The sequence below is a fragment of the Eucyclogobius newberryi genome, unplaced genomic scaffold (assembly GCF_026437365.1).
Source record: "Eucyclogobius newberryi isolate DKJ021-1_F unplaced genomic scaffold, fEucNew1.0.hap1 SCAF_29, whole genome shotgun sequence".
Lineage (NCBI taxonomy): Eukaryota > Metazoa > Chordata > Actinopteri > Gobiiformes > Gobiidae > Eucyclogobius > Eucyclogobius newberryi.
This window is the reverse complement of record NW_027315934.1, coordinates 730,454-757,423: the sequence shown is the minus strand read 5'-3', so window position 1 is coordinate 757,423 and position 26,970 is coordinate 730,454. Positions and strand designations below refer to the sequence as shown.

The 26,970-nt window shown below is 39.8% G+C and overlaps 17 non-coding genes and 1 pseudogene across 17 annotated transcripts; 17 read left to right on the top strand and 1 right to left on the bottom strand.

Moving 5' to 3' along the window:
* Positions 1-26,970, bottom strand: part of LOC140373040 (piggyBac transposable element-derived protein 4-like) — a 48,257-nt pseudogene that overhangs the window by 13,599 nt on the left and 7,688 nt on the right.
* Positions 1,313-1,385, top strand: trnai-uau (transfer RNA isoleucine (anticodon UAU)). The gene has a single exon. It is a non-coding gene; the product is annotated as a tRNA-Ile (tRNA).
* trnav-uac (transfer RNA valine (anticodon UAC)) lies at positions 2,851-2,923 on the top strand. The gene has a single exon. It is a non-coding gene; the product is annotated as a tRNA-Val (tRNA).
* trnai-uau (transfer RNA isoleucine (anticodon UAU)) lies at positions 4,390-4,462 on the top strand. The gene has a single exon. It is a non-coding gene; the product is annotated as a tRNA-Ile (tRNA).
* On the top strand, positions 5,929-6,001 carry trnav-uac (transfer RNA valine (anticodon UAC)). Its single transcript has one exon. It is a non-coding gene; the product is annotated as a tRNA-Val (tRNA).
* Positions 7,463-7,535, top strand: trnav-uac (transfer RNA valine (anticodon UAC)). The gene has a single exon. It is a non-coding gene; the product is annotated as a tRNA-Val (tRNA).
* Positions 8,997-9,069, top strand: trnav-uac (transfer RNA valine (anticodon UAC)). Its single transcript has one exon. It is a non-coding gene; the product is annotated as a tRNA-Val (tRNA).
* Positions 10,531-10,603, top strand: trnav-uac (transfer RNA valine (anticodon UAC)). Its single transcript has one exon. It is a non-coding gene; the product is annotated as a tRNA-Val (tRNA).
* trnav-uac (transfer RNA valine (anticodon UAC)) lies at positions 12,065-12,137 on the top strand. Its single transcript has one exon. It is a non-coding gene; the product is annotated as a tRNA-Val (tRNA).
* On the top strand, positions 13,599-13,671 carry trnav-uac (transfer RNA valine (anticodon UAC)). Its single transcript has one exon. It is a non-coding gene; the product is annotated as a tRNA-Val (tRNA).
* On the top strand, positions 15,133-15,205 carry trnav-uac (transfer RNA valine (anticodon UAC)). The gene has a single exon. It is a non-coding gene; the product is annotated as a tRNA-Val (tRNA).
* trnav-uac (transfer RNA valine (anticodon UAC)) lies at positions 16,672-16,744 on the top strand. Its single transcript has one exon. It is a non-coding gene; the product is annotated as a tRNA-Val (tRNA).
* trnav-uac (transfer RNA valine (anticodon UAC)) lies at positions 18,210-18,282 on the top strand. Its single transcript has one exon. It is a non-coding gene; the product is annotated as a tRNA-Val (tRNA).
* trnav-uac (transfer RNA valine (anticodon UAC)) lies at positions 19,749-19,821 on the top strand. Its single transcript has one exon. It is a non-coding gene; the product is annotated as a tRNA-Val (tRNA).
* On the top strand, positions 21,283-21,355 carry trnav-uac (transfer RNA valine (anticodon UAC)). The gene has a single exon. It is a non-coding gene; the product is annotated as a tRNA-Val (tRNA).
* trnav-uac (transfer RNA valine (anticodon UAC)) lies at positions 22,820-22,892 on the top strand. Its single transcript has one exon. It is a non-coding gene; the product is annotated as a tRNA-Val (tRNA).
* Positions 24,354-24,426, top strand: trnav-uac (transfer RNA valine (anticodon UAC)). The gene has a single exon. It is a non-coding gene; the product is annotated as a tRNA-Val (tRNA).
* Positions 25,891-25,963, top strand: trnav-uac (transfer RNA valine (anticodon UAC)). The gene has a single exon. It is a non-coding gene; the product is annotated as a tRNA-Val (tRNA).

The window sequence follows — 26,970 nt, the reverse complement described above, 5'->3', positions numbered from 1 at the left end:
GTATCTTTCATTCAGTCCTCTAATTCTTTCAACAAGGTTTAAAGAAATGCGCTTTCTATGTTCACATGCAGAAATCTGGGGATGAACCAGGGACTTCTAGATCTTCAGTCTATCGCTCTGCCAAATGAGCTATTTTGGTAAGGACAGCTGGTGGGTTCATGTCTTAAACAGGAACCTACTTATACACCCCAAGCATTTGATATTTGCTGAATGCCAATGGAAATGCGTGTGCACAATCTCTCTAGGTAACTTTGCTGTGGGTTGGTTATCAATCTGATATGATTTAAAACACACGTTCAAGGGTGTTTTTTACGTAGGGGGACAATGTGAAGATTGTTGCGTCATTCCACCCCAAATTCTGTCAACAAGTCGGCAGGAGTTATTAAAAGTTGGTTTAATAACTGCAAAGAGAATGAAAATCTTGGGAGATATACAAGATAAGCATTTGTAAAGAAACTTGGAAAGACCTTTTTTCCACATCAAATTTTACAGTTCTTCAACCACACATGAAGAGTCACCTGAACAGGGACTTGAACCCTGGACCCTCAGATTAAAAGTCTGATGCTCTACCGACTGATGGACGCATCATATGGCAATGGCATACAGTACATACATTGGCCATTCACTCACCTTAGCCAGCACAACAGCCCAGAGGCAGCCATGAAGACACGTGAAGAGGATCCATTGCGTTGTCAGCACAGGCAAATAAATGAACCATTTTATTGTCACCACTTGTGCTTCTTCATGCTCCTCATTTGGGTTGTCTTGTCAAAAATAGGAATTGTACTGCAGCAATCATGACTCTTGTTCCAAGTTTTATTTCCAATTAGACCTCAACCAGAGTCACTGTCTGTCTGCAATTCACAGAAAGTGCTTCATAGTTGGATTGTAGTTTTAGCTTCGCCCCCACTTGAATTGAATATTTTTGTATGGGTACTTTCTTTGTGTGTGAGTATTTTTCATTCTGATCATTTTTGCCAGAGTTCATTTCTATACGGCTACTTTTTGCTCAGGTAACATTTTGATCCAAGTCGTGTCTACCCTTGCCCTCATGTGCTATGTCTGTGTGCATTTAATAGTGCAATTATTTGTAAAATTGCTTATGATTTTCATATTTTGGCTAATAAATAAAAGTAGATCCTGATTACCTAGTCTTGATCAACGTTCGTGTAGTTCTGCACCTTTATAATGTAGCTCCAATTTGAGCTATGTGAAAGACAGTTACACAAAGGACTTGCAAAACAAATAGTAGATTTACTCAACAGGGCAAATCAAAGAGAGCAGCCATGTAGGATGCAGGCACATGCTCTGTGGTTTCATTGTGTAGAGGTCATCACATCTGCTTTATACGCAGAAGGTCCTGGGTTCGATCCCCAGGGAAACCAGCTGTGTGTTTCATGCAAACTCTCATTGACTTTGAGCATGCTGTTGGTGCTTTAAAGCTCCATGACTTTACTGTGCCCCTCTTGCATACTGAAATAAAAGCTTCATCTGTTGAGCTCATATTGTGTTCAATAGCTACAGCGTACCTATCATCTTGTATCTTTCATTCAGTCCTCTAATTCTTTCAACAAGGTTTAAATAAATGCGCTTTCTATGTTCACATGCAGAAATCTGGGGATGAACCAGGGACTTCTAGATCTTCAGTCTATCGCTCTGCCAAATGAGTTATTTTGGTAAGGACAGCTGGTGGGTTCATGTCTTAAACAGGAACCTACTTATACACCCCAAGCATTTGATATTTGCTGAATGCCAATGTAAATGTGTGTGCACAATCTCTCTAGGTAACTTTGCTGTGGGTTGGTTATCAATCTGATATGATTTAAAACACACGTTCAAGGGTGTTTTTTACGTAGGGGGACAATGTGAAGATTGTTGCGTCATTCCACCCCAAATTCTGTCAACAAGTCGGCAGGAGTTATTAAAAGTTGGTTTAATAACTGTAAAGAGACTAAAAATCTTGGGAGATATACAAGATAAGCATTTGTAAAGAAACTTGGAAAGACCTTTTTTCCACATCAAATTTTACAGTTCTTCAACCACACATGAAGAGTCACCTGAACAGGGACTTGAACCCTGGACCCTCAGATTAAAAGTCTGATGCTCTACCGACTGATGGACGCATCATATGGCAATGGCATACAGTACATACATTGGCCATTCACTCACCTTAGCTAGCACAACAGCCCAGAGGCAGCCATGAAGACACGTGAAGAGGATCCATTGCGTTGTCAGCACAGGCAAATAAATGAACCATTTTATTGTCACCACTTGTGCTTCTTCATGTTCCTCATTTGGTTTGTCTTGTCAAAAATAGGAATTGTACTGCAGCAATCATGACTCTTGTTCCAAGTTTTATTTCCAATTAGACCTCAACCAGAGTCACTGTCTGTCTGCAATTCACAGAAAGTGCTTCATAGTTGGATTGTAGTTTTAGCTTCACCCCACTTGAATTGAATATTTTTGTATGGGTACTTTCTTTGTGTGTGAGTATTTTTCATTCTGATCATTTTTGCCAGAGTTCATTTCTATACGGCTACTTTTTGCTCAGGTAACATTTTGATCCAAGTCGTGTCTACCCTTGCCCTCATGTGCTATGTCTGTGTGCATTTAATAGTGCAATTATTTGTAAAATTGCTTATGATTTTCATATTTTGGCTAATAAATAAAAGTAGATCCTGATTACCTAGTCTTGATCAACGTTCGTGTAGTTCTGCACCTTTATAATGTAGCTCCAATTTGAGCTATGTGAAAGACAGTTACACAAAGGACTTGCAAAACAAATAGTAGATTTACTCAACAGGGCAAATCAAAGAGAGCAGCCATGTAGGATGCAGGCACATGCTCTGTGGTTTCATTGTGTAGAGGTCATCACATCTGCTTTACACGCAGAAGGTCCTGGGTTCGATCCCCAGGGAAACCAGCTGTGTGTTTCATGCAAACTCTCATTGACTTTGAGCATGCTGTTGGTGCTTTAAAGCTCCATGACTTTACTGTGCCCCTCTTGCATACTGAAATAAAAGCTTCATCTGTTGAGCTCATATTGTGTTCAATAGCTACAGCGTACCTATCATCTTGTATCTTTCATTCAGTCCTCTAATTCTTTCAACAAGGTTTAAATAAATGCGCTTTCTATGTTCACATGCAGAAATCTGGGGATGAACCAGGGACTTCTAGATCTTCAGTCTATCGCTCTGCCAAATGAGTTATTTTGGTAAGGACAGCTGGTGGGTTCATGTCTTAAACAGGAACCTACTTATACACCCCAAGCATTTGATATTTGCTGAATGCCAATGTAAATGAGTGTGCACAATCTCTCTAGGTAACTTTGCTGTGGGTTGGTTATCAATCTGATATGATTTAAAACACACGTTCAAGGGTGTTTTTTACGTAGGGGGACAATGTGAAGATTGTTGCGTCATTCCACCCCAAATTCTGTCAACAAGTCGGCAGGAGTTATTAAAAGTTGGTTTAATAACTGTAAAGAGACTAAAAATCTTGGGAGATATACAAGATAAGCATTTGTAAAGAAACTTGGAAAGACCTTTTTTCCACATCAAATTTTACAGTTCTTCAACCACACATGAAGAGTCACCTGAACAGGGACTTGAACCCTGGACCCTCAGATTAAAAGTCTGATGCTCTACCGACTGATGGACGCATCATATGGCAATGGCATACAGTACATACATTGGCCATTCACTCACCTTAGCCAGCACAACAGCCCAGAGGCAGCCATGAAGACACGTGAAGAGGATCCATTGCGTTGTCAGCACAGGCAAATAAATGAACCATTTTATTGTCACCACTTGTGCTTCTTCATGCTCCTCATTTGGGTTGTCTTGTCAAAAATAGGAATTGTACTGCAGCAATCATGACTCTTGTTCCAAGTTTTATTTCCAATTAGACCTCAACCAGAGTCACTGTCTGTCTGCAATTCACAGAAAGTGCTTCATAGTTGGATTGTAGTTTTAGCTTCGCCCCCACTTGAATTGAATATTTTTGTATGGGTACTTTCTTTGTGTGTGAGTATTTTTCATTCTGATCATTTTTGCCAGAGTTCATTTCTATACGGCTACTTTTTGCTCAGGTAACATTTTGATCCAAGTCGTGTCTACCCTTGCCCTCATGTGCTATGTCTGTGTGCATTTAATAGTGCAATTATTTGTAAAATTGCTTATGATTTTCATATTTTGGCTAATAAATAAAAGTAGATCCTGATTACCTAGTCTTGATCAACGTTCGTGTAGTTCTGCACCTTTATAATGTAGCTCCAATTTGAGCTATGTGAAAGACAGTTACACAAAGGACTTGCAAAACAAATAGTAGATTTACTCAACAGGGCAAATCAAAGAGAGCAGCCATGTAGGATGCAGGCACATGCTCTGTGGTTTCATTGTGTAGAGGTCATCACATCTGCTTTATACGCAGAAGGTCCTGGGTTCGATCCCCAGGGAAACCAGCTGTGTGTTTCATGCAAACTCTCATTGACTTTGAGCATGCTGTTGGTGCTTTAAAGCTCCATGACTTTACTGTGCCCCTCTTGCATACTGAAATAAAAGCTTCATCTGTTGAGCTCATATTGTGTTCAATAGCTACAGCGTACCTATCATCTTGTATCTTTCATTCAGTCCTCTAATTCTTTCAACAAGGTTTAAATAAATGCGCTTTCTATGTTCACATGCAGAAATCTGGGGATGAACCAGGGACTTCTAGATCTTCAGTCTATCGCTCTGCCAAATGAGTTATTTTGGTAAGGACAGCTGGTGGGTTCATGTCTTAAACAGGAACCTACTTATACACCCCAAGCATTTGATATTTGCTGAATGCCAATGTAAATGTGTGTGCACAATCTCTCTAGGTAACTTTGCTGTGGGTTGGTTATCAATCTGATATGATTTAAAACACACGTTCAAGGGTGTTTTTTACGTAGGGGGACAATGTGAAGATTGTTGCGTCATTCCACCCCAAATTCTGTCAACAAGTCGGCAGGAGTTATTAAAAGTTGGTTTAATAACTGCAAAGAGAATGAAAATCTTGGGAGATATACAAGATAAGCATTTGTAAAGAAACTTGGAAAGACCTTTTTTCCACATCAAATTTTACAGTTCTTCAACCACACATGAAGAGTCACCTGAACAGGGACTTGAACCCTGGACCCTCAGATTAAAAGTCTGATGCTCTACCGACTGATGGACGCATCATATGGCAATGGCATACAGCACATACATTGGCCATTCACTCACCTTAGCCAGCACAACAGCCCAGAGGCAGCCATGAAGACATGTGAAGAGGATCCATTGCGTTGTCAGCACAGGCAAATAAATGAACCATTTTATTGTCACCACTTGTGCTTCTTCATGCTCCTCATTTGGGTTGTCTTGTCAAAAATAGGAATTGTACTGCAGCAATCATGACTCTTGTTCCAAGTTTTATTTCCAATTAGACCTCAACCAGAGTCACTGTCTGTCTGCAATTCACAGAAAGTGCTTCATAGTTGGATTGTAGTTTTAGCTTCGCCCCCACTTGAATTGAATATTTTTGTATGGGTACTTTCTTTGTGTGTGAGTATTTTTCATTCTGATCATTTTTGCCAGAGTTCATTTCTATACGGCTACTTTTTGCTCAGGTAACATTTTGATCCAAGTCGTGTCTACCCTTGCCCTCATGTGCTATGTCTGTGTGCATTTAATAGTGCAATTATTTGTAAAATTGCTTATGATTTTCATATTTTGGCTAATAAATAAAAGTAGATCCTGATTACCTAGTCTTGATCAACGTTCGTGTAGTTCTGCACCTTTATAATGTAGCTCCAATTTGAGCTATGTGAAAGACAGTTACACAAAGGACTTGCAAAACAAATAGTAGATTTACTCAACAGGGCAAATCAAAGAGAGCAGCCATGTAGGATGCAGGCACATGCTCTGTGGTTTCATTGTGTAGAGGTCATCACATCTGCTTTACACGCAGAAGGTCCTGGGTTTGATCCCCAGGGAAACCAGCTGTGTGTTTCATACAAACTCTCATTGACTTTGAGCATGCTGTTGGTGCTTTAAAGCTCCATGACTTCCCTGTTCCCCTCTTGCATACTGAAATAAAAGCTTCATCTGTTGAGCTCATATTGTGTTCAATTGCTACAGCGTACCTATCATCTTGTATCTTTCATTCAGTCCTCTAATTCTTTCAACAAGGTTTAAATAAATGCGCTTTCTATGTTCACATGCAGAAATCTGGGGATGAACCAGGGACTTCTAGATCTTCAGTCTATCGCTCTGCCAAATAAGTTATTTTGGTAAGGACAGCTGGTGGGTTCATGTCTTAAACAGGAACCTACTTATACACCCCAAGCATTTGATATTTGCTGAATGCCAATGGAAATGCGTGTGCACAATCTCTCTAGGTAACTTTGCTGTGGGTTGGTTATCAATCTGATATGATTTAAAACACACGTTCAAGGGTGTTTTTTACGTAGGGGGACAATGTGAAGATTGTTGCGTCATTCCACCCCAAATTCTGTCAACAAGTCGGCAGGAGTTATTAAAAGTTGGTTTAATAACTGTAAAGAGACTGAAAAGCTTGGGAGATATACAAGATAAGCATTTGTAAAGAAACTTGGAAAGACCTTTTTTCCACATCAAATTTTACAGTTCTTCAACTACACATGAAGAGTCACCTGAACAGGGACTTGAACCCTGGACCCTCAGATTAAAAGTCTGATGCTCTACCGACTGATGGACGCATCATATGGCAATGGCATACAGTACATACATTGGCCATTCACTCACCTTAGCCAGCACAACAGCCCAGAGGCAGCCATGAAGACACGTGAAGAGGATCCATTGCGTTGACAGGCAAATAAATGAACCATTTTATTGTCACCACTTGTGCTTCTTCATGTTCCTCATTTGGGTTGTCTTGTCAAAAATAGGAATTGTACTGCAGCAATCATGACTCTTGTTCCAAGTTTTATTTCCAATTAGACCTCAACCAGAGCCACTGTCTGTCTGCAATTCACAGAAAGTGCTTCATAGTCGGATTGTAGTTTTAGCTTCGCCCCCACTTGAATTGAATATTTTTGTATGGGTACTTTCTTTGTGTGTGAGTATTTTTCATTCTGATCATTTTTGCCAGAGTTCATTTCTATACAGCTACTTTTTGCTAAGGTAACATTTTGATCCAAGTCGTGTCTACCCTTGCCCTCATGTGCTATGTCTGTGTGCATTTAATAGTGCAATTATTTGTAAAATTGCTTATGATTTTCATATTTTGGCTAATAAATAAAAGTAGATCCTGATTACCTAGTCTTGATCAACGTTCGTGTAGTTCTGCACCTTTATAATGTAGCTCCAATTTGAGCTATGTGAAAGACAGTTACACAAAGGACTTGCAAAACAAATAGTAGATTTACTCAACAGGGCAAATCAAAGAGAGCAGCCATGTAGGATGCAGGCACATGCTCTGTGGTTTCATTGTGTAGAGGTCATCACATCTGCTTTACACGCAGAAGGTCCTGGGTTTGATCCCCAGGGAAACCAGCTGTGTGTTTCATACAAACTCTCATTGACTTTGAGCATGCTGTTGGTGCTTTAAAGCTCCATGACTTCCCTGTTCCCCTCTTGCATACTGAAATAAAAGCTTCATCTGTTGAGCTCATATTGTGTTCAATTGCTACAGCGTACCTATCATCTTGTATCTTTCATTCAGTCCTCTAATTCTTTCAACAAGGTTTAAATAAATGCGCTTTCTATGTTCACATGCAGAAATCTGGGGATGAACCAGGGACTTCTAGATCTTCAGTCTATCGCTCTGCCAAATAAGTTATTTTGGTAAGGACAGCTGGTGGGTTCATGTCTTAAACAGGAACCTACTTATACACCCCAAGCATTTGATATTTGCTGAATGCCAATGGAAATGCGTGTGCACAATCTCTCTAGGTAACTTTGCTGTGGGTTGGTTATCAATCTGATATGATTTAAAACACACGTTCAAGGGTGTTTTTTACGTAGGGGGACAATGTGAAGATTGTTGCGTCATTCCACCCCAAATTCTGTCAACAAGTCGGCAGGAGTTATTAAAAGTTGGTTTAATAACTGTAAAGAGACTGAAAAGCTTGGGAGATATACAAGATAAGCATTTGTAAAGAAACTTGGAAAGACCTTTTTTCCACATCAAATTTTACAGTTCTTCAACTACACATGAAGAGTCACCTGAACAGGGACTTGAACCCTGGACCCTCAGATTAAAAGTCTGATGCTCTACCGACTGATGGACGCATCATATGGCAATGGCATACAGTACATACATTGGCCATTCACTCACCTTAGCCAGCACAACAGCCCAGAGGCAGCCATGAAGACACGTGAAGAGGATCCATTGCGTTGACAGGCAAATAAATGAACCATTTTATTGTCACCACTTGTGCTTCTTCATGTTCCTCATTTGGGTTGTCTTGTCAAAAATAGGAATTGTACTGCAGCAATCATGACTCTTGTTCCAAGTTTTATTTCCAATTAGACCTCAACCAGAGCCACTGTCTGTCTGCAATTCACAGAAAGTGCTTCATAGTCGGATTGTAGTTTTAGCTTCGCCCCCACTTGAATTGAATATTTTTGTATGGGTACTTTCTTTGTGTGTGAGTATTTTTCATTCTGATCATTTTTGCCAGAGTTCATTTCTATACAGCTACTTTTTGCTAAGGTAACATTTTGATCCAAGTCGTGTCTACCCTTGCCCTCATGTGCTATGTCTGTGTGCATTTAATAGTGCAATTATTTGTAAAATTGCTTATGATTTTCATATTTTGGCTAATAAATAAAAGTAGATCCTGATTACCTAGTCTTGATCAACGTTCGTGTAGTTCTGCACCTTTATAATGTAGCTCCAATTTGAGCTATGTGAAAGACAGTTACACAAAGGACTTGCAAAACAAATAGTAGATTTACTCAACAGGGCAAATCAAAGAGAGCAGCCATGTAGGATGCAGGCACATGCTCTGTGGTTTCATTGTGTAGAGGTCATCACATCTGCTTTACACGCAGAAGGTCCTGGGTTTGATCCCCAGGGAAACCAGCTGTGTGTTTCATACAAACTCTCATTGACTTTGAGCATGCTGTTGGTGCTTTAAAGCTCCATGACTTCCCTGTTCCCCTCTTGCATACTTAAATAAAAGCTTCATCTGTTGAGCTCATATTGTGTTCAATTGCTACAGCGTACCTATCATCTTGTATCTTTCATTCAGTCCTCTAATTCTTTCAACAAGGTTTAAATAAATGCGCTTTCTATGTTCACATGCAGAAATCTGGGGATGAACCAGGGACTTCTAGATCTTCAGTCTATCGCTCTGCCAAATAAGTTATTTTGGTAAGGACAGCTGGTGGGTTCATGTCTTAAACAGGAACCTACTTATACACCCCAAGCATTTGATATTTGCTGAATGCCAATGGAAATGCGTGTGCACAATCTCTCTAGGTAACTTTGCTGTGGGTTGGTTATCAATCTGATATGATTTAAAACACACGTTCAAGGGTGTTTTTTACGTAGGGGGACAATGTGAAGATTGTTGCGTCATTCCACCCCAAATTCTGTCAACAAGTCGGCAGGAGTTATTAAAAGTTGGTTTAATAACTGTAAAGAGACTGAAAATCTTGGGAGATATACAAGATAAGCATTTGTAAAGAAACTTGGAAAGACCTTTTTTCCACATCAAATTTTACAGTTCTTCAACTACACATGAAGAGTCACCTGAACAGGGACTTGAACCCTGGACCCTCAGATTAAAAGTCTGATGCTCTACCGACTGATGGACGCATCATATGGCAATGGCATACAGTACATACATTGGCCATTCACTCACCTTAGCCAGCACAACAGCCCAGAGGCAGCCATGAAGACACGTGAAGAGGATCCATTGCGTTGACAGGCAAATAAATGAACCATTTTATTGTCACCACTTGTGCTTCTTCATGCTCCTCATTTGGGTTGTCTTGTCAAAAATAGGAATTGTACTGCAGCAATCATGACTCTTGTTCCAAGTTTTATTTCCAATTAGACCTCAACCAGAGCCACTGTCTGTCTGCAATTCACAGAAAGTGCTTCATAGTTGGATTGTAGTTTTAGCTTCGCCCCCACTTGAATTGAATATTTTTGTATGGGTACTTTCTTTGTGTGTGAGTATTTTTCATTCTGATCATTTTTGCCAGAGTTCATTTCTATACAGCTACTTTTTGCTAAGGTAACATTTTGATCCAAGTCGTGTCTACCCTTGCCCTCATGTGCTATGTCTGTGTGCATTTAATAGTGCAATTATTTGTAAAATTGCTTATGATTTTCATATTTTGGCTAATAAATAAAAGTAGATCCTGATTACCTAGTCTTGATCAACGTTCGTGTAGTTCTGCACCTTTATAATGTAGCTCCAATTTGAGCTATGTGAAAGACAGTTACACAAAGGACTTGCAAAACAAATAGTAGATTTACTCAACAGGGCAAATCAAAGAGAGCAGCCATGTAGGATGCAGGCACATGCTCTGTGGTTTCATTGTGTAGAGGTCATCACATCTGCTTTACACGCAGAAGGTCCTGGGTTCGATCCCCAGGGAAACCAGCTGTGTGTTTCATACAAACTCTCATTGACTTTGAGCATGCTGTTGGTGCTTTAAAGCTCCATGACTTCCCTGTTCCCCTCTTGCATACTGAAATAAAAGCTTCATCTGTTGAGCTCATATTGTGTTCAATTGCTACAGCGTACCTATCATCTTGTATCTTTCATTCAGTCCTCTAATTCTTTCAACAAGGTTTAAATAAATGCGCTTTCTATGTTCACATGCAGAAATCTGGGGATGAACCAGGGACTTCTAGATCTTCAGTCTATCGCTCTGCCAAATAAGTTATTTTGGTAAGGACAGCTGGTGGGTTCATGTCTTAAACAGGAACCTACTTATACACCCCAAGCATTTGATATTTGCTGAATGCCAATGGAAATGCGTGTGCACAATCTCTCTAGGTAACTTTGCTGTGGGTTGGTTATCAATCTGATATGATTTAAAACACACGTTCAAGGGTGTTTTTTACGTAGGGGGACAATGTGAAGATTGTTGCGTCATTCCACCCCAAATTCTGTCAACAAGTCGGCAGGAGTTATTAAAAGTTGGTTTAATAACTGTAAAGAGACTGAAAAGCTTGGGAGATATACAAGATAAGCATTTGTAAAGAAACTTGGAAAGACCTTTTTTCCACATCAAATTTTACAGTTCTTCAACTACACATGAAGAGTCACCTGAACAGGGACTTGAACCCTGGACCCTCAGATTAAAAGTCTGATGCTCTACCGACTGATGGACGCATCATATGGCAATGGCATACAGTACATACATTGGCCATTCACTCACCTTAGCCAGCACAACAGCCCAGAGGCAGCCATGAAGACACGTGAAGAGGATCCATTGCGTTGACAGGCAAATAAATGAACCATTTTATTGTCACCACTTGTGCTTCTTCATGTTCCTCATTTGGGTTGTCTTGTCAAAAATAGGAATTGTACTGCAGCAATCATGACTCTTGTTCCAAGTTTTATTTCCAATTAGACCTCAACCAGAGTCACTGTCTGTCTGCAATTCACAGAAAGTGCTTCATAGTCGGATTGTAGTTTTAGCTTCGCCCCCACTTGAATTGAATATTTTTGTATGGGTACTTTCTTTGTGTGTGAGTATTTTTCATTCTGATCATTTTTGCCAGAGTTCATTTCTATACAGCTACTTTTTGCTAAGGTAACATTTTGATCCAAGTCGTGTCTACCCTTGCCCTCATGTGCTATGTCTGTGTGCATTTAATAGTGCAATTATTTGTAAAATTGCTTATGATTTTCATATTTTGGCTAATAAATAAAAGTAGATCCTGATTACCTAGTCTTGATCAACGTTCGTGTAGTTCTGCACCTTTATAATGTAGCTCCAATTTGAGCTATGTGAAAGACAGTTACACAAAGGACTTGCAAAACAAATAGTAGATTTACTCAACAGGGCAAATCAAAGAGAGCAGCCATGTAGGATGCAGGCACATGCTCTGTGGTTTCATTGTGTAGAGGTCATCACATCTGCTTTACACGCAGAAGGTCCTGGGTTTGATCCCCAGGGAAACCAGCTGTGTGTTTCATACAAACTCTCATTGACTTTGAGCATGCTGTTGGTGCTTTAAAGCTCCATGACTTCCCTGTTCCCCTCTTGCATACTGAAATAAAAGCTTCATCTGTTGAGCTCATATTGTGTTCAATTGCTACAGCGTACCTATCATCTTGTATCTTTCATTCAGTCCTCTAATTCTTTCAACAAGGTTTAAATAAATGCGCTTTCTATGTTCACATGCAGAAATCTGGGGATGAACCAGGGACTTCTAGATCTTCAGTCTATCGCTCTGCCAAATAAGTTATTTTGGTAAGGACAGCTGGTGGGTTCATGTCTTAAACAGGAACCTACTTATACACCCCAAGCATTTGATATTTGCTGAATGCCAATGGAAATGCGTGTGCACAATCTCTCTAGGTAACTTTGCTGTGGGTTGGTTATCAATCTGATATGATTTAAAACACACGTTCAAGGGTGTTTTTTACGTAGGGGGACAATGTGAAGATTGTTGCGTCATTCCACCCCAAATTCTGTCAACAAGTCGGCAGGAGTTATTAAAAGTTGGTTTAATAACTGTAAAGAGACTGAAAAGCTTGGGAGATATACAAGATAAGCATTTGTAAAGAAACTTGGAAAGACCTTTTTTCCACATCAAATTTTACAGTTCTTCAACTACACATGAAGAGTCACCTGAACAGGGACTTGAACCCTGGACCCTCAGATTAAAAGTCTGATGCTCTACCGACTGATGGACGCATCATATGGCAATGGCATACAGTACATACATTGGCCATTCACTCACCTTAGCCAGCACAACAGCCCAGAGGCAGCCATGAAGACACGTGAAGAGGATCCATTGCGTTGACAGGCAAATAAATGAACCATTTTATTGTCACCACTTGTGCTTCTTCATGTTCCTCATTTGGGTTGTCTTGTCAAAAATAGGAATTGTACTGCAGCAATCATGACTCTTGTTCCAAGTTTTATTTCCAATTAGACCTCAACCAGAGCCACTGTCTGTCTGCAATTCACAGAAAGTGCTTCATAGTCGGATTGTAGTTTTAGCTTCGCCCCCACTTGAATTGAATATTTTTGTATGGGTACTTTCTTTGTGTGTGAGTATTTTTCATTCTGATCATTTTTGCCAGAGTTCATTTCTATACAGCTACTTTTTGCTAAGGTAACATTTTGATCCAAGTCGTGTCTACCCTTGCCCTCATGTGCTATGTCTGTGTGCATTTAATAGTGCAATTATTTGTAAAATTGCTTATGATTTTCATATTTTGGCTAATAAATAAAAGTAGATCCTGATTACCTAGTCTTGATCAACGTTCGTGTAGTTCTGCACCTTTATAATGTAGCTCCAATTTGAGCTATGTGAAAGACAGTTACACAAAGGACTTGCAAAACAAATAGTAGATTTACTCAACAGGGCAAATCAAAGAGAGCAGCCATGTAGGATGCAGGCACATGCTCTGTGGTTTCATTGTGTAGAGGTCATCACATCTGCTTTACACGCAGAAGGTCCTGGGTTTGATCCCCAGGGAAACCAGCTGTGTGTTTCATACAAACTCTCATTGACTTTGAGCATGCTGTTGGTGCTTTAAAGCTCCATGACTTCCCTGTTCCCCTCTTGCATACTTAAATAAAAGCTTCATCTGTTGAGCTCATATTGTGTTCAATTGCTACAGCGTACCTATCATCTTGTATCTTTCATTCAGTCCTCTAATTCTTTCAACAAGGTTTAAATAAATGCGCTTTCTATGTTCACATGCAGAAATCTGGGGATGAACCAGGGACTTCTAGATCTTCAGTCTATCGCTCTGCCAAATAAGTTATTTTGGTAAGGACAGCTGGTGGGTTCATGTCTTAAACAGGAACCTACTTATACACCCCAAGCATTTGATATTTGCTGAATGCCAATGGAAATGCGTGTGCACAATCTCTCTAGGTAACTTTGCTGTGGGTTGGTTATCAATCTGATATGATTTAAAACACACGTTCAAGGGTGTTTTTTACGTAGGGGGACAATGTGAAGATTGTTGCGTCATTCCACCCCAAATTCTGTCAACAAGTCGGCAGGAGTTATTAAAAGTTGGTTTAATAACTGTAAAGAGACTGAAAATCTTGGGAGATATACAAGATAAGCATTTGTAAAGAAACTTGGAAAGACCTTTTTTCCACATCAAATTTTACAGTTCTTCAACTACACATGAAGAGTCACCTGAACAGGGACTTGAACCCTGGACCCTCAGATTAAAAGTCTGATGCTCTACCGACTGATGGACGCATCATATGGCAATGGCATACAGTACATACATTGGCCATTCACTCACCTTAGCCAGCACAACAGCCCAGAGGCAGCCATGAAGACACGTGAAGAGGATCCATTGCGTTGACAGGCAAATAAATGAACCATTTTATTGTCACCACTTGTGCTTCTTCATGCTCCTCATTTGGGTTGTCTTGTCAAAAATAGGAATTGTACTGCAGCAATCATGACTCTTGTTCCAAGTTTTATTTCCAATTAGACCTCAACCAGAGCCACTGTCTGTCTGCAATTCACAGAAAGTGCTTCATAGTTGGATTGTAGTTTTAGCTTCGCCCCCACTTGAATTGAATATTTTTGTATGGGTACTTTCTTTGTGTGTGAGTATTTTTCATTCTGATCATTTTTGCCAGAGTTCATTTCTATACGGCTACTTTTTGCTCAGGTAACATTTTGATCCAAGTCGTGTCTACCCTTGCCCTCATGTGCTATGTCTGTGTGCATTTAATAGTGCAATTATTTGTAAAATTGCTTATGATTTTCATATTTTGGCTAATAAATAAAAGTAGATCCTGATTACCTAGTCTTGATCAACGTTCGTGTAGTTCTGCACCTTTATAATGTAGCTCCAATTTGAGCTATGTGAAAGACAGTTACACAAAGGACTTGCAAAACAAATAGTAGATTTACTCAACAGGGCAAATCAAAGAGAGCAGCCATGTAGGATGCAGGCACATGCTCTGTGGTTTCATTGTGTAGAGGTCATCACATCTGCTTTACACGCAGAAGGTCCTGGGTTTGATCCCCAGGGAAACCAGCTGTGTGTTTCATGCAAACTCTCATTGACTTTGAGCATGCTGTTGGTGCTTTAAAGCTCCATGACTTCCCTGTTCCCCTCTTGCATACTGAAATAAAAGCTTCATCTGTTGAGCTCATATTGTGTTCAATTGCTACAGCGTACCTATCATCTTGTATCTTTCATTCAGTCCTCTAATTCTTTCAACAAGGTTTAAATAAATGCGCTTTCTATGTTCACATGCAGAAATCTGGGGATGAACCAGGGACTTCTAGATCTTCAGTCTATCGCTCTGCCAAATAAGTTATTTTGGTAAGGACAGCTGGTGGGTTCATGTCTTAAACAGGAACCTACTTATACACCCCAAGCATTTGATATTTGCTGAATGCCAATGGAAATGCGTGTGCACAATCTCTCTAGGTAACTTTGCTGTGGGTTGGTTATCAATCTGATATGATTTAAAACACACGTTCAAGGGTGTTTTTTACGTAGGGGGACAATGTGAAGATTGTTGCGTCATTCCACCCCAAATTCTGTCAACAAGTCGGCAGGAGTTATTAAAAGTTGGTTTAATAACTGTAAAGAGACTGAAAATCTTGGGAGATATACAAGATAAGCATTTGTAAAGAAACTTGGAAAGAACTTTTTTCCACATCAAATTTTACAGTTCTTCAACCACACATGAAGAGTCACCTGAACAGGGACTTGAACCCTGGACCCTCAGATTAAAAGTCTGATGCTCTACCGACTGATGGACGCATCATATGGCAATGGCATACAGTACATACATTGGCCATTCACTCACCTTAGCCAGCACAACAGCCCAGAGGCAGCCATGAAGACACGTGAAGAGGATCCATTGCGTTGTCAGCACAGGCAAATAAATGAACCATTTTATTGTCACCACTTGTGCTTCTTCATGCTCCTCATTTGGGTTGTCTTGTCAAAAATAGGAATTGTACTGCAGCAATCATGACTCTTGTTCCAAGTTTTATTTCCAATTAGACCTCAACCAGAGCCACTGTCTGTCTGCAATTCACAGAAAGTGCTTCATAGTTGGATTGTAGTTTTAGCTTCGCCCCCACTTGAATTGAATATTTTTGTATGGGTACTTTCTTTGTGTGTGAGTATTTTTCATTCTGATCATTTTTGCCAGAGTTCATTTCTATACAGCTACTTTTTGCTAAGGTAACATTTTGATCCAAGTCGTGTCTACCCTTGCCCTCATGTGCTATGTCTGTGTGCATTTAATAGTGCAATTATTTGTAAAATTGCTTATGATTTTCATATTTTGGCTAATAAATAAAAGTAGATCCTGATTACCTAGTCTTGATCAACGTTCGTGTAGTTCTGCACCTTTATAATGTAGCTCCAATTTGAGCTATGTGAAAGACAGTTACACAAAGGACTTGCAAAACAAATAGTAGATTTACTCAACAGGGCAAATCAAAGAGAGCAGCCATGTAGGATGCAGGCACATGCTCTGTGGTTTCATTGTGTAGAGGTCATCACATCTGCTTTACACGCAGAAGGTCCTGGGTTCGATCCCCAGGGAAACCAGCTGTGTGTTTCATACAAACTCTCATTGACTTTGAGCATGCTGTTGGTGCTTTAAAGCTCCATGACTTTACTGTTCCCCTCTTGCATACTGAAATAAAAGCTTCATCTGTTGAGCTCATATTGTGTTCAATTGCTACAGCGTACCTATCATCTTGTATCTTTCATTCAGTCCTCTAATTCTTTCAACAAGGTTTAAATAAATGCGCTTTCTATGTTCACATGCAGAAATCTGGGGATGAACCAGGGACTTCTAGATCTTCAGTCTATCGCTCTGCCAAATGAGTTATTTTGGTAAGGACAGCTGGTGGGTTCATGTCTTAAACAGGAACCTACTTATACACCCCAAGCATTTGATATTTGCTGAATGCCAATGTAAATGCGTGTGCACAATCTCTCTGGGTAACTTTGCTGTGGGTTGGTTATCAATCTGATATGATTTAAAACACACGTTCAAGGGTGTTTTTTACGTAGGGGGACAATGTGAAGATTGTTGCGTCATTCCACCCCAAATTCTGTCAACAAGTCGGCAGGAGTTATTAAAAGTTGGTTTAATAACTGTAAAGAGACTAAAAATCTTGGGAGATATACAAGATAAGCATTTGTAAAGAAACTTGGAAAGACCTTTTTTCCACATCAAATTTTACAGTTCTTCAACCACACATGAAGAGTCACCTGAACAGGGACTTGAACCCTGGACCCTCAGATTAAAAGTCTGATGCTCTACCGACTGATGGACGCATCATATGGCAATGGCATACAGTACATACATTGGCCATTCACTCACCTTAGCCAGCACAACAGCCCAGAGGCAGCCATGAAGACACGTGAAGAGGATCCATTGCGTTGTCAGCACAGGCAAATAAATGAACCATTTTATTGTCACCACTTGTGCTTCTTCATGCTCCTCATTTGGTTTGTCTTGTCAAAAATAGGAATTGTACTGCAGAAATCATGACTCTTGTTCCAAGTTTTATTTCCAATTAGACCTCAACCAGAGTCACTGTCTGTCTGCAATTCACAGAAAGTGCTTCATAGTTGGATTGTAGTTTTAGCTTCACCCCACCTGAATTGAATATTTTTGTATGGGTACTTTCTTTGTGTGTGAGTATTTTTCATTCTGATCATTTTTGCCAGAGTTCATTTCTATACAGCTACTTTTTGCTAAGGTAACATTTTGATCCAAGTCGTGTCTACCCTTGCCCTCATGTGCTATGTCTGTGTGCATTTAATAGTGCAATTATTTGTAAAATTGCTTATGATTTTCATATTTTGGCTAATAAATAAAAGTAGATCCTGATTACCTAGTCTTGATCAACGTTCGTGTAGTTCTGCACCTTTATAATGTAGCTCCAATTTGAGCTATGTGAAAGACAGTTACACAAAGGACTTGCAAAACAAATAGTAGATTTACTCAACAGGGCAAATCAAAGAGAGCAGCCATGTAGGATGCAGGCACATGCTCTGTGGTTTCATTGTGTAGAGGTCATCACATCTGCTTTACACGCAGAAGGTCCTGGGTTCGATCCCCAGGGAAACCAGCTGTGTGTTTCATACAAACTCTCATTGACTTTGAGCATGCTGTTGGTGCTTTAAAGCTCCATGACTTTACTGTTCCCCTCTTGCATACTGAAATAAAAGCTTCATCTGTTGAGCTCATATTGTGTTCAATTGCTACAGCGTACTTATCATCTTGTATCTTTCATTCAGTCCTCTAATTCTTTCAACAAGGTTTAAATAAATGCGCTTTCTATGTTCACATGCAGAAATCTGGGGATGAACCAGGGACTTCTAGATCTTCAGTCTATCGCTCTGCCAAATAAGTTATTTTGGTAAGGACAGCTGGTGGGTTCATGTCTTAAACAGGAACCTACTTATACACCCCAAGCATTTGATATTTGCTGAATGCCAATGGAAATGCGTGTGCACAATCTCTCTAGGTAACTTTGCTGTGGGTTGGTTATCAATCTGATATGATTTAAAACACATGTTCAAGGGTGTTTTTTACGTAGGGGGACAATGTGAAGATTGTTGCGTCATTCCACCCCAAATTCTGTCAACAAGTCGGCAGGAGTTATTAAAAGTTGGTTTAATAACTGTAAAGAGACTGAAAATCTTGGGAGATATTCAAGATAAGCATTTGTAAAGAAACTTGGAAAGACCTTTTTTCCACATCAAATTTTACAGTTCTTCAACCACACATGAAGAGTCACCTGAACAGGGACTTGAACCCTGGACCCTCAGATTAAAAGTCTGATGCTCTACCGACTGATGGACGCATCATATGGCAATGGCATACAGTACATACATTGGCCATTCACTCACCTTAGCCAGCACAACAGCCCAGAGGCAGCCATGAAGACATGTGAAGAGGATCTATTGCGTTGTCAGCGCAGGCAAATAAATGAACCATTTTATTGTCACCACTTGTGCTTCTTCATGCTCCTCATTTGGGTTGTCTTGTCAAAAATAGGAATTGTACTGCAGCAATCATGACTCTTGTTCCAAGTTTTATTTCCAATTAGACCTCAACCAGAGTCACTGTCTGTCTGCAATTCACAGAAAGTGCTTCATAGTTGGATTGTAGTTTTAGCTTCGCCCCCACTTGAATTGAATATTTTTGTATGGGTACTTTCTTTGTGTGTGAGTATTTTTCATTCTGATCATTTTTGCCAGAGTTCATTTCTATACGGCTACTTTTTGCTCAGGTAACATTTTGATCCAAGTCGTGTCTACCCTTGCCCTCATGTGCTATGTCTGTGTGCATTTAATAGTGCAATTATTTGTAAAATTGCTTATGATTTTCATATTTTGGCTAATAAATAAAAGTAGATCCTGATTACCTAGTCTTGATCAACGTTCGTGTAGTTCTGCACCTTTATAATGTAGCTCCAATTTGAGCTATGTGAAAGACAGTTACACAAAGGACTTGCAAAACAAATAGTAGATTTACTCAACAGGGCAAATCAAAGAGAGCAGCCATGTAGGATGCAGGCGGATGCTCTGTGGTTTCATTGTGTAGAGGTCATCACATCTGCTTTACACGCAGAAGGTCCTGGGTTCGATCCCCAGGGAAACCAGCTGTGTGTTTCATACAAACTCTCATTGACTTTGAGCATGCTGTTGGTGCTTTAAAGCTCCATGACTTTACTGTTCCCCTCTTGCATACTGAAATAAAAGCTTCATCTGTTGAGCTCATATTGTGTTCAATTGCTACAGCGTACCTATCATCTTGTATCTTTCATTCAGTCCTCTAATTCTTTCAACAAGGTTTAAATAAATGCGCTTTCTATGTTCACATGCAGAAATCTGGGGATGAACCAGGGACTTCTAGATCTTCAGTCTATCGCTCTGCCAAATAAGTTATTTTGGTAAGGACAGCTGGTGGGTTCATGTCTTAAACAGGAACCTACTTATACACCCCAAGCATTTGATATTTGCTGAATGCCAATGTAAATGCGTGTGCACAATCTCTCTAGGTAACTTTGAGGTGGGTTGGTTATCAATCTGATATGATTTAAAACACACGTTCAAGGGTGTTTTTTACGTAGGGGGACAATGTGAAGATTGTTGCGTCATTCCACCCCAAATTCTGTCAACAAGTCGGCAGGAGTTATTAAAAGTTGGTTTAATAACTGTAAAGAGACTGAAAATCTTGGGAGATATACAAGATAAGCATTTGTAAAGAAACTTGGAAAGACCTTTTTTCCACATCAAATTTTACAGTTCTTCAACCACACATGAAGAGTCACCTGAACAGGGACTTGAACCCTGGACCCTCAGATTAAAAGTCTGATGCTCTACCGACTGATGGACGCATCATATGGCAATGGCATACAGTACATACATTGGCCATTCACTCACCTTAGCCAGCACAACAGCCCAGAGGCAGCCATGAAGACACGTGAAGAGGATCCATTGCGTTGACAGGCAAATAAATGAACCATTTTATTGTCACCACTTGTGCTTCTTCATGCTCCTCATTTGGGTTGTCTTGTCAAAAATAGGAATTGTACTGCAGCAATCATGACTCTTGTTCCAAGTTTTATTTCCAATTAGACCTCAACCAGAGCCACTGTCTGTCTGCAATTCACAGAAAGTGCTTCATAGTCGGATTGTAGTTTTAGCTTCGCCCCCACTTGAATTGAATATTTTTGTATGGGTACTTTCTTTGTGTGTGAGTATTTTTCATTCTGATCATTTTTGCCAGAGTTCATTTCTATACAGCTACTTTTTGCTAAGGTAACATTTTGATCCAAGTCGTGTCTACCCTTGCCCTCATGTGCTATGTCTGTGTGCATTTAATAGTGCAATTATTTGTAAAATTGCTTATGATTTTCATATTTTGGCTAATAAATAAAAGTAGATCCTGATTACCTAGTCTTGATCAATGTTCGTGTAGTTCTGCACCTTTATAATGTAGCTCCAATTTGAGCTATGTGAAAGACAGTTACACAAAGGACTTGCAAAACAAATAGTAGATTTACTCAACAGGGCAAATCAAAGAGAGCAGCCATGTAGGATGCAGGCGGATGCTCTGTGGTTTCATTGTGTTGAGGTCATCACATCTGCTTTACACGCAGAAGGTCCTGGGTTCGATCCCCAGTGAAACCAGCTGTGTGTTTCATGCAAACTCTCATTGACTTTGAGGATGCTGTTGGTGCTTTAAAGCTCCATGACTTTACTCTGCCCCTATTGCATACTGAAATAAAAGCTTTATCTGTTGAGCTCATATTGTGTTCAATTGCTACAGCGTACCTATCATCTTGTATCTTTCATTCAGTCCTCTAATTCTTTCAACAAGGTTTAAATAAATGCGCTTTCTATGTTCACATGCAGAAATCTGGGGATGAACCAGGGACTTCTAGATCTTCAGTCTATCGCTCTGCCAAATGAGTTATTTTGGTAAGGACAGCTGGTGGGTTCATGTCTTAAACAGGAACCTACTTATACACCCCAAGCATTTGATATTTGCTGAATGCCAATGGAAATGCGTGTGCACAATCTCTCTAGGTAACTTTGCTGTGGGTTGGTTATCAATCTGATATGATTTAAAACACACGTTCAAGGGTGTTTTTTACGTAGGGGGACAATGTGAAGATTGTTGCGTCATTCCACCCCAAATTCTGTCAACAAGTCGGCAGGAGTTATTAAAAGTTGGTTTAATAACTGTAAAGAGACTAAAAATCTTGGGAGATATACAAGATAAGCATTTGTAAAGAAACTTGGAAAGACCTTTTTCCACATCAAATTTTACAGTTCTTCAACCACACATGAAGAGTCACCTGAACAGGGACTTGAACCCTGGACCCTCAGATTAAAAGTCTGATGCTCTACCGACTGATGGACGCATCATATGGCAATGGCATACAGTACATACATTGGCCATTCTCTCACCTTAGCCAGCACAACAGCCCAGAGGCAGCCATGAAGACACGTGAAGAGGATCCATTGCGTTGTCAGCACAGGCAAATAAATGAACCATTTTATTGTCACCACTTGTGCTTCTTCATGTTCCTCATTTGGGTTGTCTTGTCAAAAATAGGAATTGTACTGCAGCAATCATGACTCTTGTTCCAAGTTTTATTTCCAATTAGACCTCAACCAGAGCCACTGTCTGTCTGCATTTCACAGAAAGTGCTTCATAGTTGGATTGTAGTTTTAGCTTCACCCCACCTGAATTGAATATTTTTGTATGGGTACTTTCTTTGTGTGTGAGTATTTTTCATTCTGATAATTTTTGCGGGAGTTCATTTCTATACAGCTACTTTTTGCTAAGGTAACATTTTTATCCAAGTCGTGTCTACCCTTGCCCTCATGTGCTATGTCTGTGTGCATTTAATAGTGCAATTATTTGTAAAATTGCTTATGATTTTCATATTTTGGCTAATAAATAAAAGTAGATCCTGATTACCTAGTCTTGATCAATGTTCGTGTAGTTCTGCACCTTTATAATGTAGCTCCAATTTGAGCTATGTGAAAGACAGTTACACAAAGGACTTGCAAAACAAATAGTAGATTTACTCAACAGGGCAAATCAAAGAGAGCAGCCATGTAGGATGCAGGCGCATGCTCTGTGGTTTCATTGTGTAGAGGTCATCATATTTGCTTTACACGCAGAAGGTCCTGGGTTCGATCCCTAGTGAAACCAGCTGTGTGTTTCATGCAAACTCTCATTGACTTTGATCATGCTGTTGGTGCTTTAAAGCTCCATGACTTTACTGTTCCCCTCTTGCATACTGAAATAAAAGCTTCATCTGTTGAGCTCATATTGTGTTCAATAGCTACAGCGTACCTCTCATCTTGTATCTTTCATTCAGTCCTCTAATTCTTTCAACAAGGTTTAAATAAATGCGCTTTCTATGTTCACATGCAGAAATCTGGGGATGAACCAGGGACTTCTAGATCTTCAGTCTATCGCTCTGCCAAATGAGTTATTTTGGTAAGGACAGCTGGTAGGTTCATGTCTTAAACAGGAACCTACTTATACACCCCAAGCATTTGATATTTGCTGAATGCCAATGTAAATGCGTGTGCACAATCTCTTTGGGTAACTTTGCTGTGGGTTGGTTATCAATCTGATATGATTTAAAACACACGTTCAAGGGTGTTTTTTACGTAGGGGGACAATGTGAAGATTGTTGCGTCATTCCACCCCAAATTCTGTCAACAAGTCGGCAGGAGTTATTAAAAGTTGGTTTAATAACTGTAAAGAGACTAAAAATCTTGGGAGATATACAAGATAAGCATTTGTAAAGAAACTTGGAAAGACCTTTTTTCCACATCAAATTTTACAGTTCTTCAACCACACATGAAGAGTCACCTGAACAGGGACTTGAACCCTGGACCCTCAGATTAAAAGTCTGATGCTCTACCGACTGATGGACGCATCATATGGCAATGGCATACAGTACATACATTGGCCATTCACTCACCTTAGCCAGCACAACAGCCCAGAGGCAGCCATGAAGACACGTGAAGAGGATCCATTGCGTTGACAGGCAAATAAATGAACCATTTTATTGTCACCACTTGTGCTTCTTCATGCTCCTCATTTGGGTTGTCTTGTCAAAAATAGGAATTGTACTGCAGCAATCATGACTCTTGTTCCAAGTTTTATTTCCAATTAGACCTCAACCAGAGCCACTGTCTGTCTGCAATTCACAGAAAGTGCTTCATAGTCGGATTGTAGTTTTAGCTTCGCCCCCACTTGAATTGAATATTTTTGTATGGGTACTTTCTTTGTGTGTGAGTATTTTTCATTCTGATCATTTTTGCCAGAGTTCATTTCTATACAGCTACTTTTTGCTAAGGTAACATTTTGATCCAAGTCGTGTCTACCCTTGCCCTCATGTGCTATGTCTGTGTGCATTTAATAGTGCAATTATTTGTAAAATTGCTTATGATTTTCATATTTTGGCTAATAAATAAAAGTAGATCCTGATTACCTAGTCTTGATCAATGTTCGTGTAGTTCTGCACCTTTATAATGTAGCTCCAATTTGAGCTATGTGAAAGACAGTTACACAAAGGACTTGCAAAACAAATAGTAGATTTACTAGACAGGGCAAATCAAAGAGAGCAGCCATGTAGGATGCAGGCGGATGCTCTGTGGTTTCATTGTGTTGAGGTCATCACATCTGCTTTACACGCAGAAGGTCCTGGGTTCGATCCCCAGTGAAACCAGCTGTGTGTTTCATGCAAACTCTCATTGACTTTGAGGATGCTGTTGGTGCTTTAAAGCTCCATGACTTTACTCTGCCCCTATTGCATACTGAAATAAAAGCTTTATCTGTTGAGCTCATATTGTGTTCAATTGCTACAGCGTACCTATCATCTTGTATCTTTCATTCAGTCCTCTAATTCTTTCAACAAGGTTTAAATAAATGCGCTTTCTATGTTCACATGCAGAAATCTGGGGATGAACCAGGGACTTCTAGATCTTCAGTCTATCGCTCTGCCAAATGAGTTATTTTGGTAAGGACAGCTGGTGGGTTCATGTCTTAAACAGGAACCTACTTATACACCCCAAGCATTTGATATTTGCTGAATGCCAATGGAAATGCGTGTGCACAATCTCTCTAGGTAACTTTGCTGTGGGTTGGTTATCAATCTGATATGATTTAAAACACACGTTCAAGGGTGTTTTTTACGTAGGGGGACAATGTGAAGATTGTTGCGTCATTCCACCCCAAATTCTGTCAACAAGTCGGCAGGAGTTATTAAAAGTTGGTTTAATAACTGTAAAGAGACTAAAAATCTTGGGAGATATACAAGATAAGCATTTGTAAAGAAACTTGGAAAGACCTTTTTCCACATCAAATTTTACAGTTCTTCAACCACACATGAAGAGTCACCTGAACAGGGACTTGAACCCTGGACCCTCAGATTAAAAGTCTGATGCTCTACCGACTGATGGACGCATCATATGGCAATGGCATACAGTACATACATTGGCCATTCTCTCACCTTAGCCAGCACAACAGCCCAGAGGCAGCCATGAAGACACGTGAAGAGGATCCATTGCGTTGTCAGCACAGGCAAATAAATGAACCATTTTATTGTCACCACTTGTGCTTCTTCATGTTCCTCATTTGGGTTGTCTTGTCAAAAATAGGAATTGTACTGCAGCAATCATGACTCTTGTTCCAAGTTTTATTTCCAATTAGACCTCAACCAGAGCCACTGTCTGTCTGCATTTCACAGAAAGTGCTTCATAGTTGGATTGTAGTTTTAGCTTCACCCCACCTGAATTGAATATTTTTGTATGGGTACTTTCTTTGTGTGTGAGTATTTTTCATTCTGATAATTTTTGCGGGAGTTCATTTCTATACAGCTACTTTTTGCTAAGGTAACATTTTTATCCAAGTCGTGTCTACCCTTGCCCTCATGTGCTATGTCTGTGTGCATTTAATAGTGCAATTATTTGTAAAATTGCTTATGATTTTCATATTTTGGCTAATAAATAAAAGTAGATCCTGATTACCTAGTCTTGATCAATGTTCGTGTAGTTCTGCACCTTTATAATGTAGCTCCAATTTGAGCTATGTGAAAGACAGTTACACAAAGGACTTGCAAAACAAATAGTAGATTTACTCAACAGGGCAAATCAAAGAGAGCAGCCATGTAGGATGCAGGCGCATGCTCTGTGGTTTCATTGTGTAGAGGTCATCATATTTGCTTTACACGCAGAAGGTCCTGGGTTCGATCCCCAGTGAAACCAGCTGTGTGTTTCATGCAAACTCTCATTGACTTTGATCATGCTGTTGGTGCTTTAAAGCTCCATGACTTTACTGTTCCCCTCTTGCATACTGAAATAAAAGCTTCATCTGTTGAGCTCATATTGTGTTCAATAGCTACAGCGTACCTCTCATCTTGTATCTTTCATTCAGTCCTCTAATTCTTTCAACAAGGTTTAAATAAATGCGCTTTCTATGTTCACATGCAGAAATCTGGGGATGAACCAGGGACTTCTAGATCTTCAGTCTATCGCTCTGCCAAATAAGTTATTTTGGTAAGGACAGCTGGTGGGTTCATGTCTTAAACAGGAACCTACTTATACACCCCAAGCATTTGATATTTGCTGAATGCCAATGGAAATGCGTGTGCACAATCTCTCTAGGTAACTTTGCTGTGGGTTGGTTATCAATCTGATATGATTTAAAACACATGTTCAAGGGTGTTTTTTACGTAGGGGGACAATGTGAAGATTGTTGCGTCATTCCACCCCAAATTCTGTCAACATGTCGGCAGGAGTTATTAAAAGTTGGTTTAATAACTGTAAAGAGACTAAAAATCTTGGGAGATATACAAGATAAGCATTTGTAAAGAAACTTGGAAAGACCTTTTTCCACATCAAATTTTACAGTTCTTCAACCACACATGAAGAGTCACCTGAACAGGGACTTGAACCCTGGACCCTCAGATTAAAAGTCTGATGCTCTACCGACTGATGGACGCATCATATGGCAATGGCATACAGTACATACATTGGCCATTCTCTCACCTTAGCCAGCACAACAGCCCAGAGGCAGCCATGAAGACACGTGAAGAGGATCCATTGCGTTGTCAGCACAGGCAAATAAATGAACCATTTTATTGTCACCACTTGTGCTTCTTCATGCTCCTCATTTGGTTTGTCTTGTCAAAAATAGGAATTGTACTGCAGCAATCATGACTCTTGTTCCAAGTTTTATTTCCAATTAGACCTCAACCAGAGTCACTGTCTGT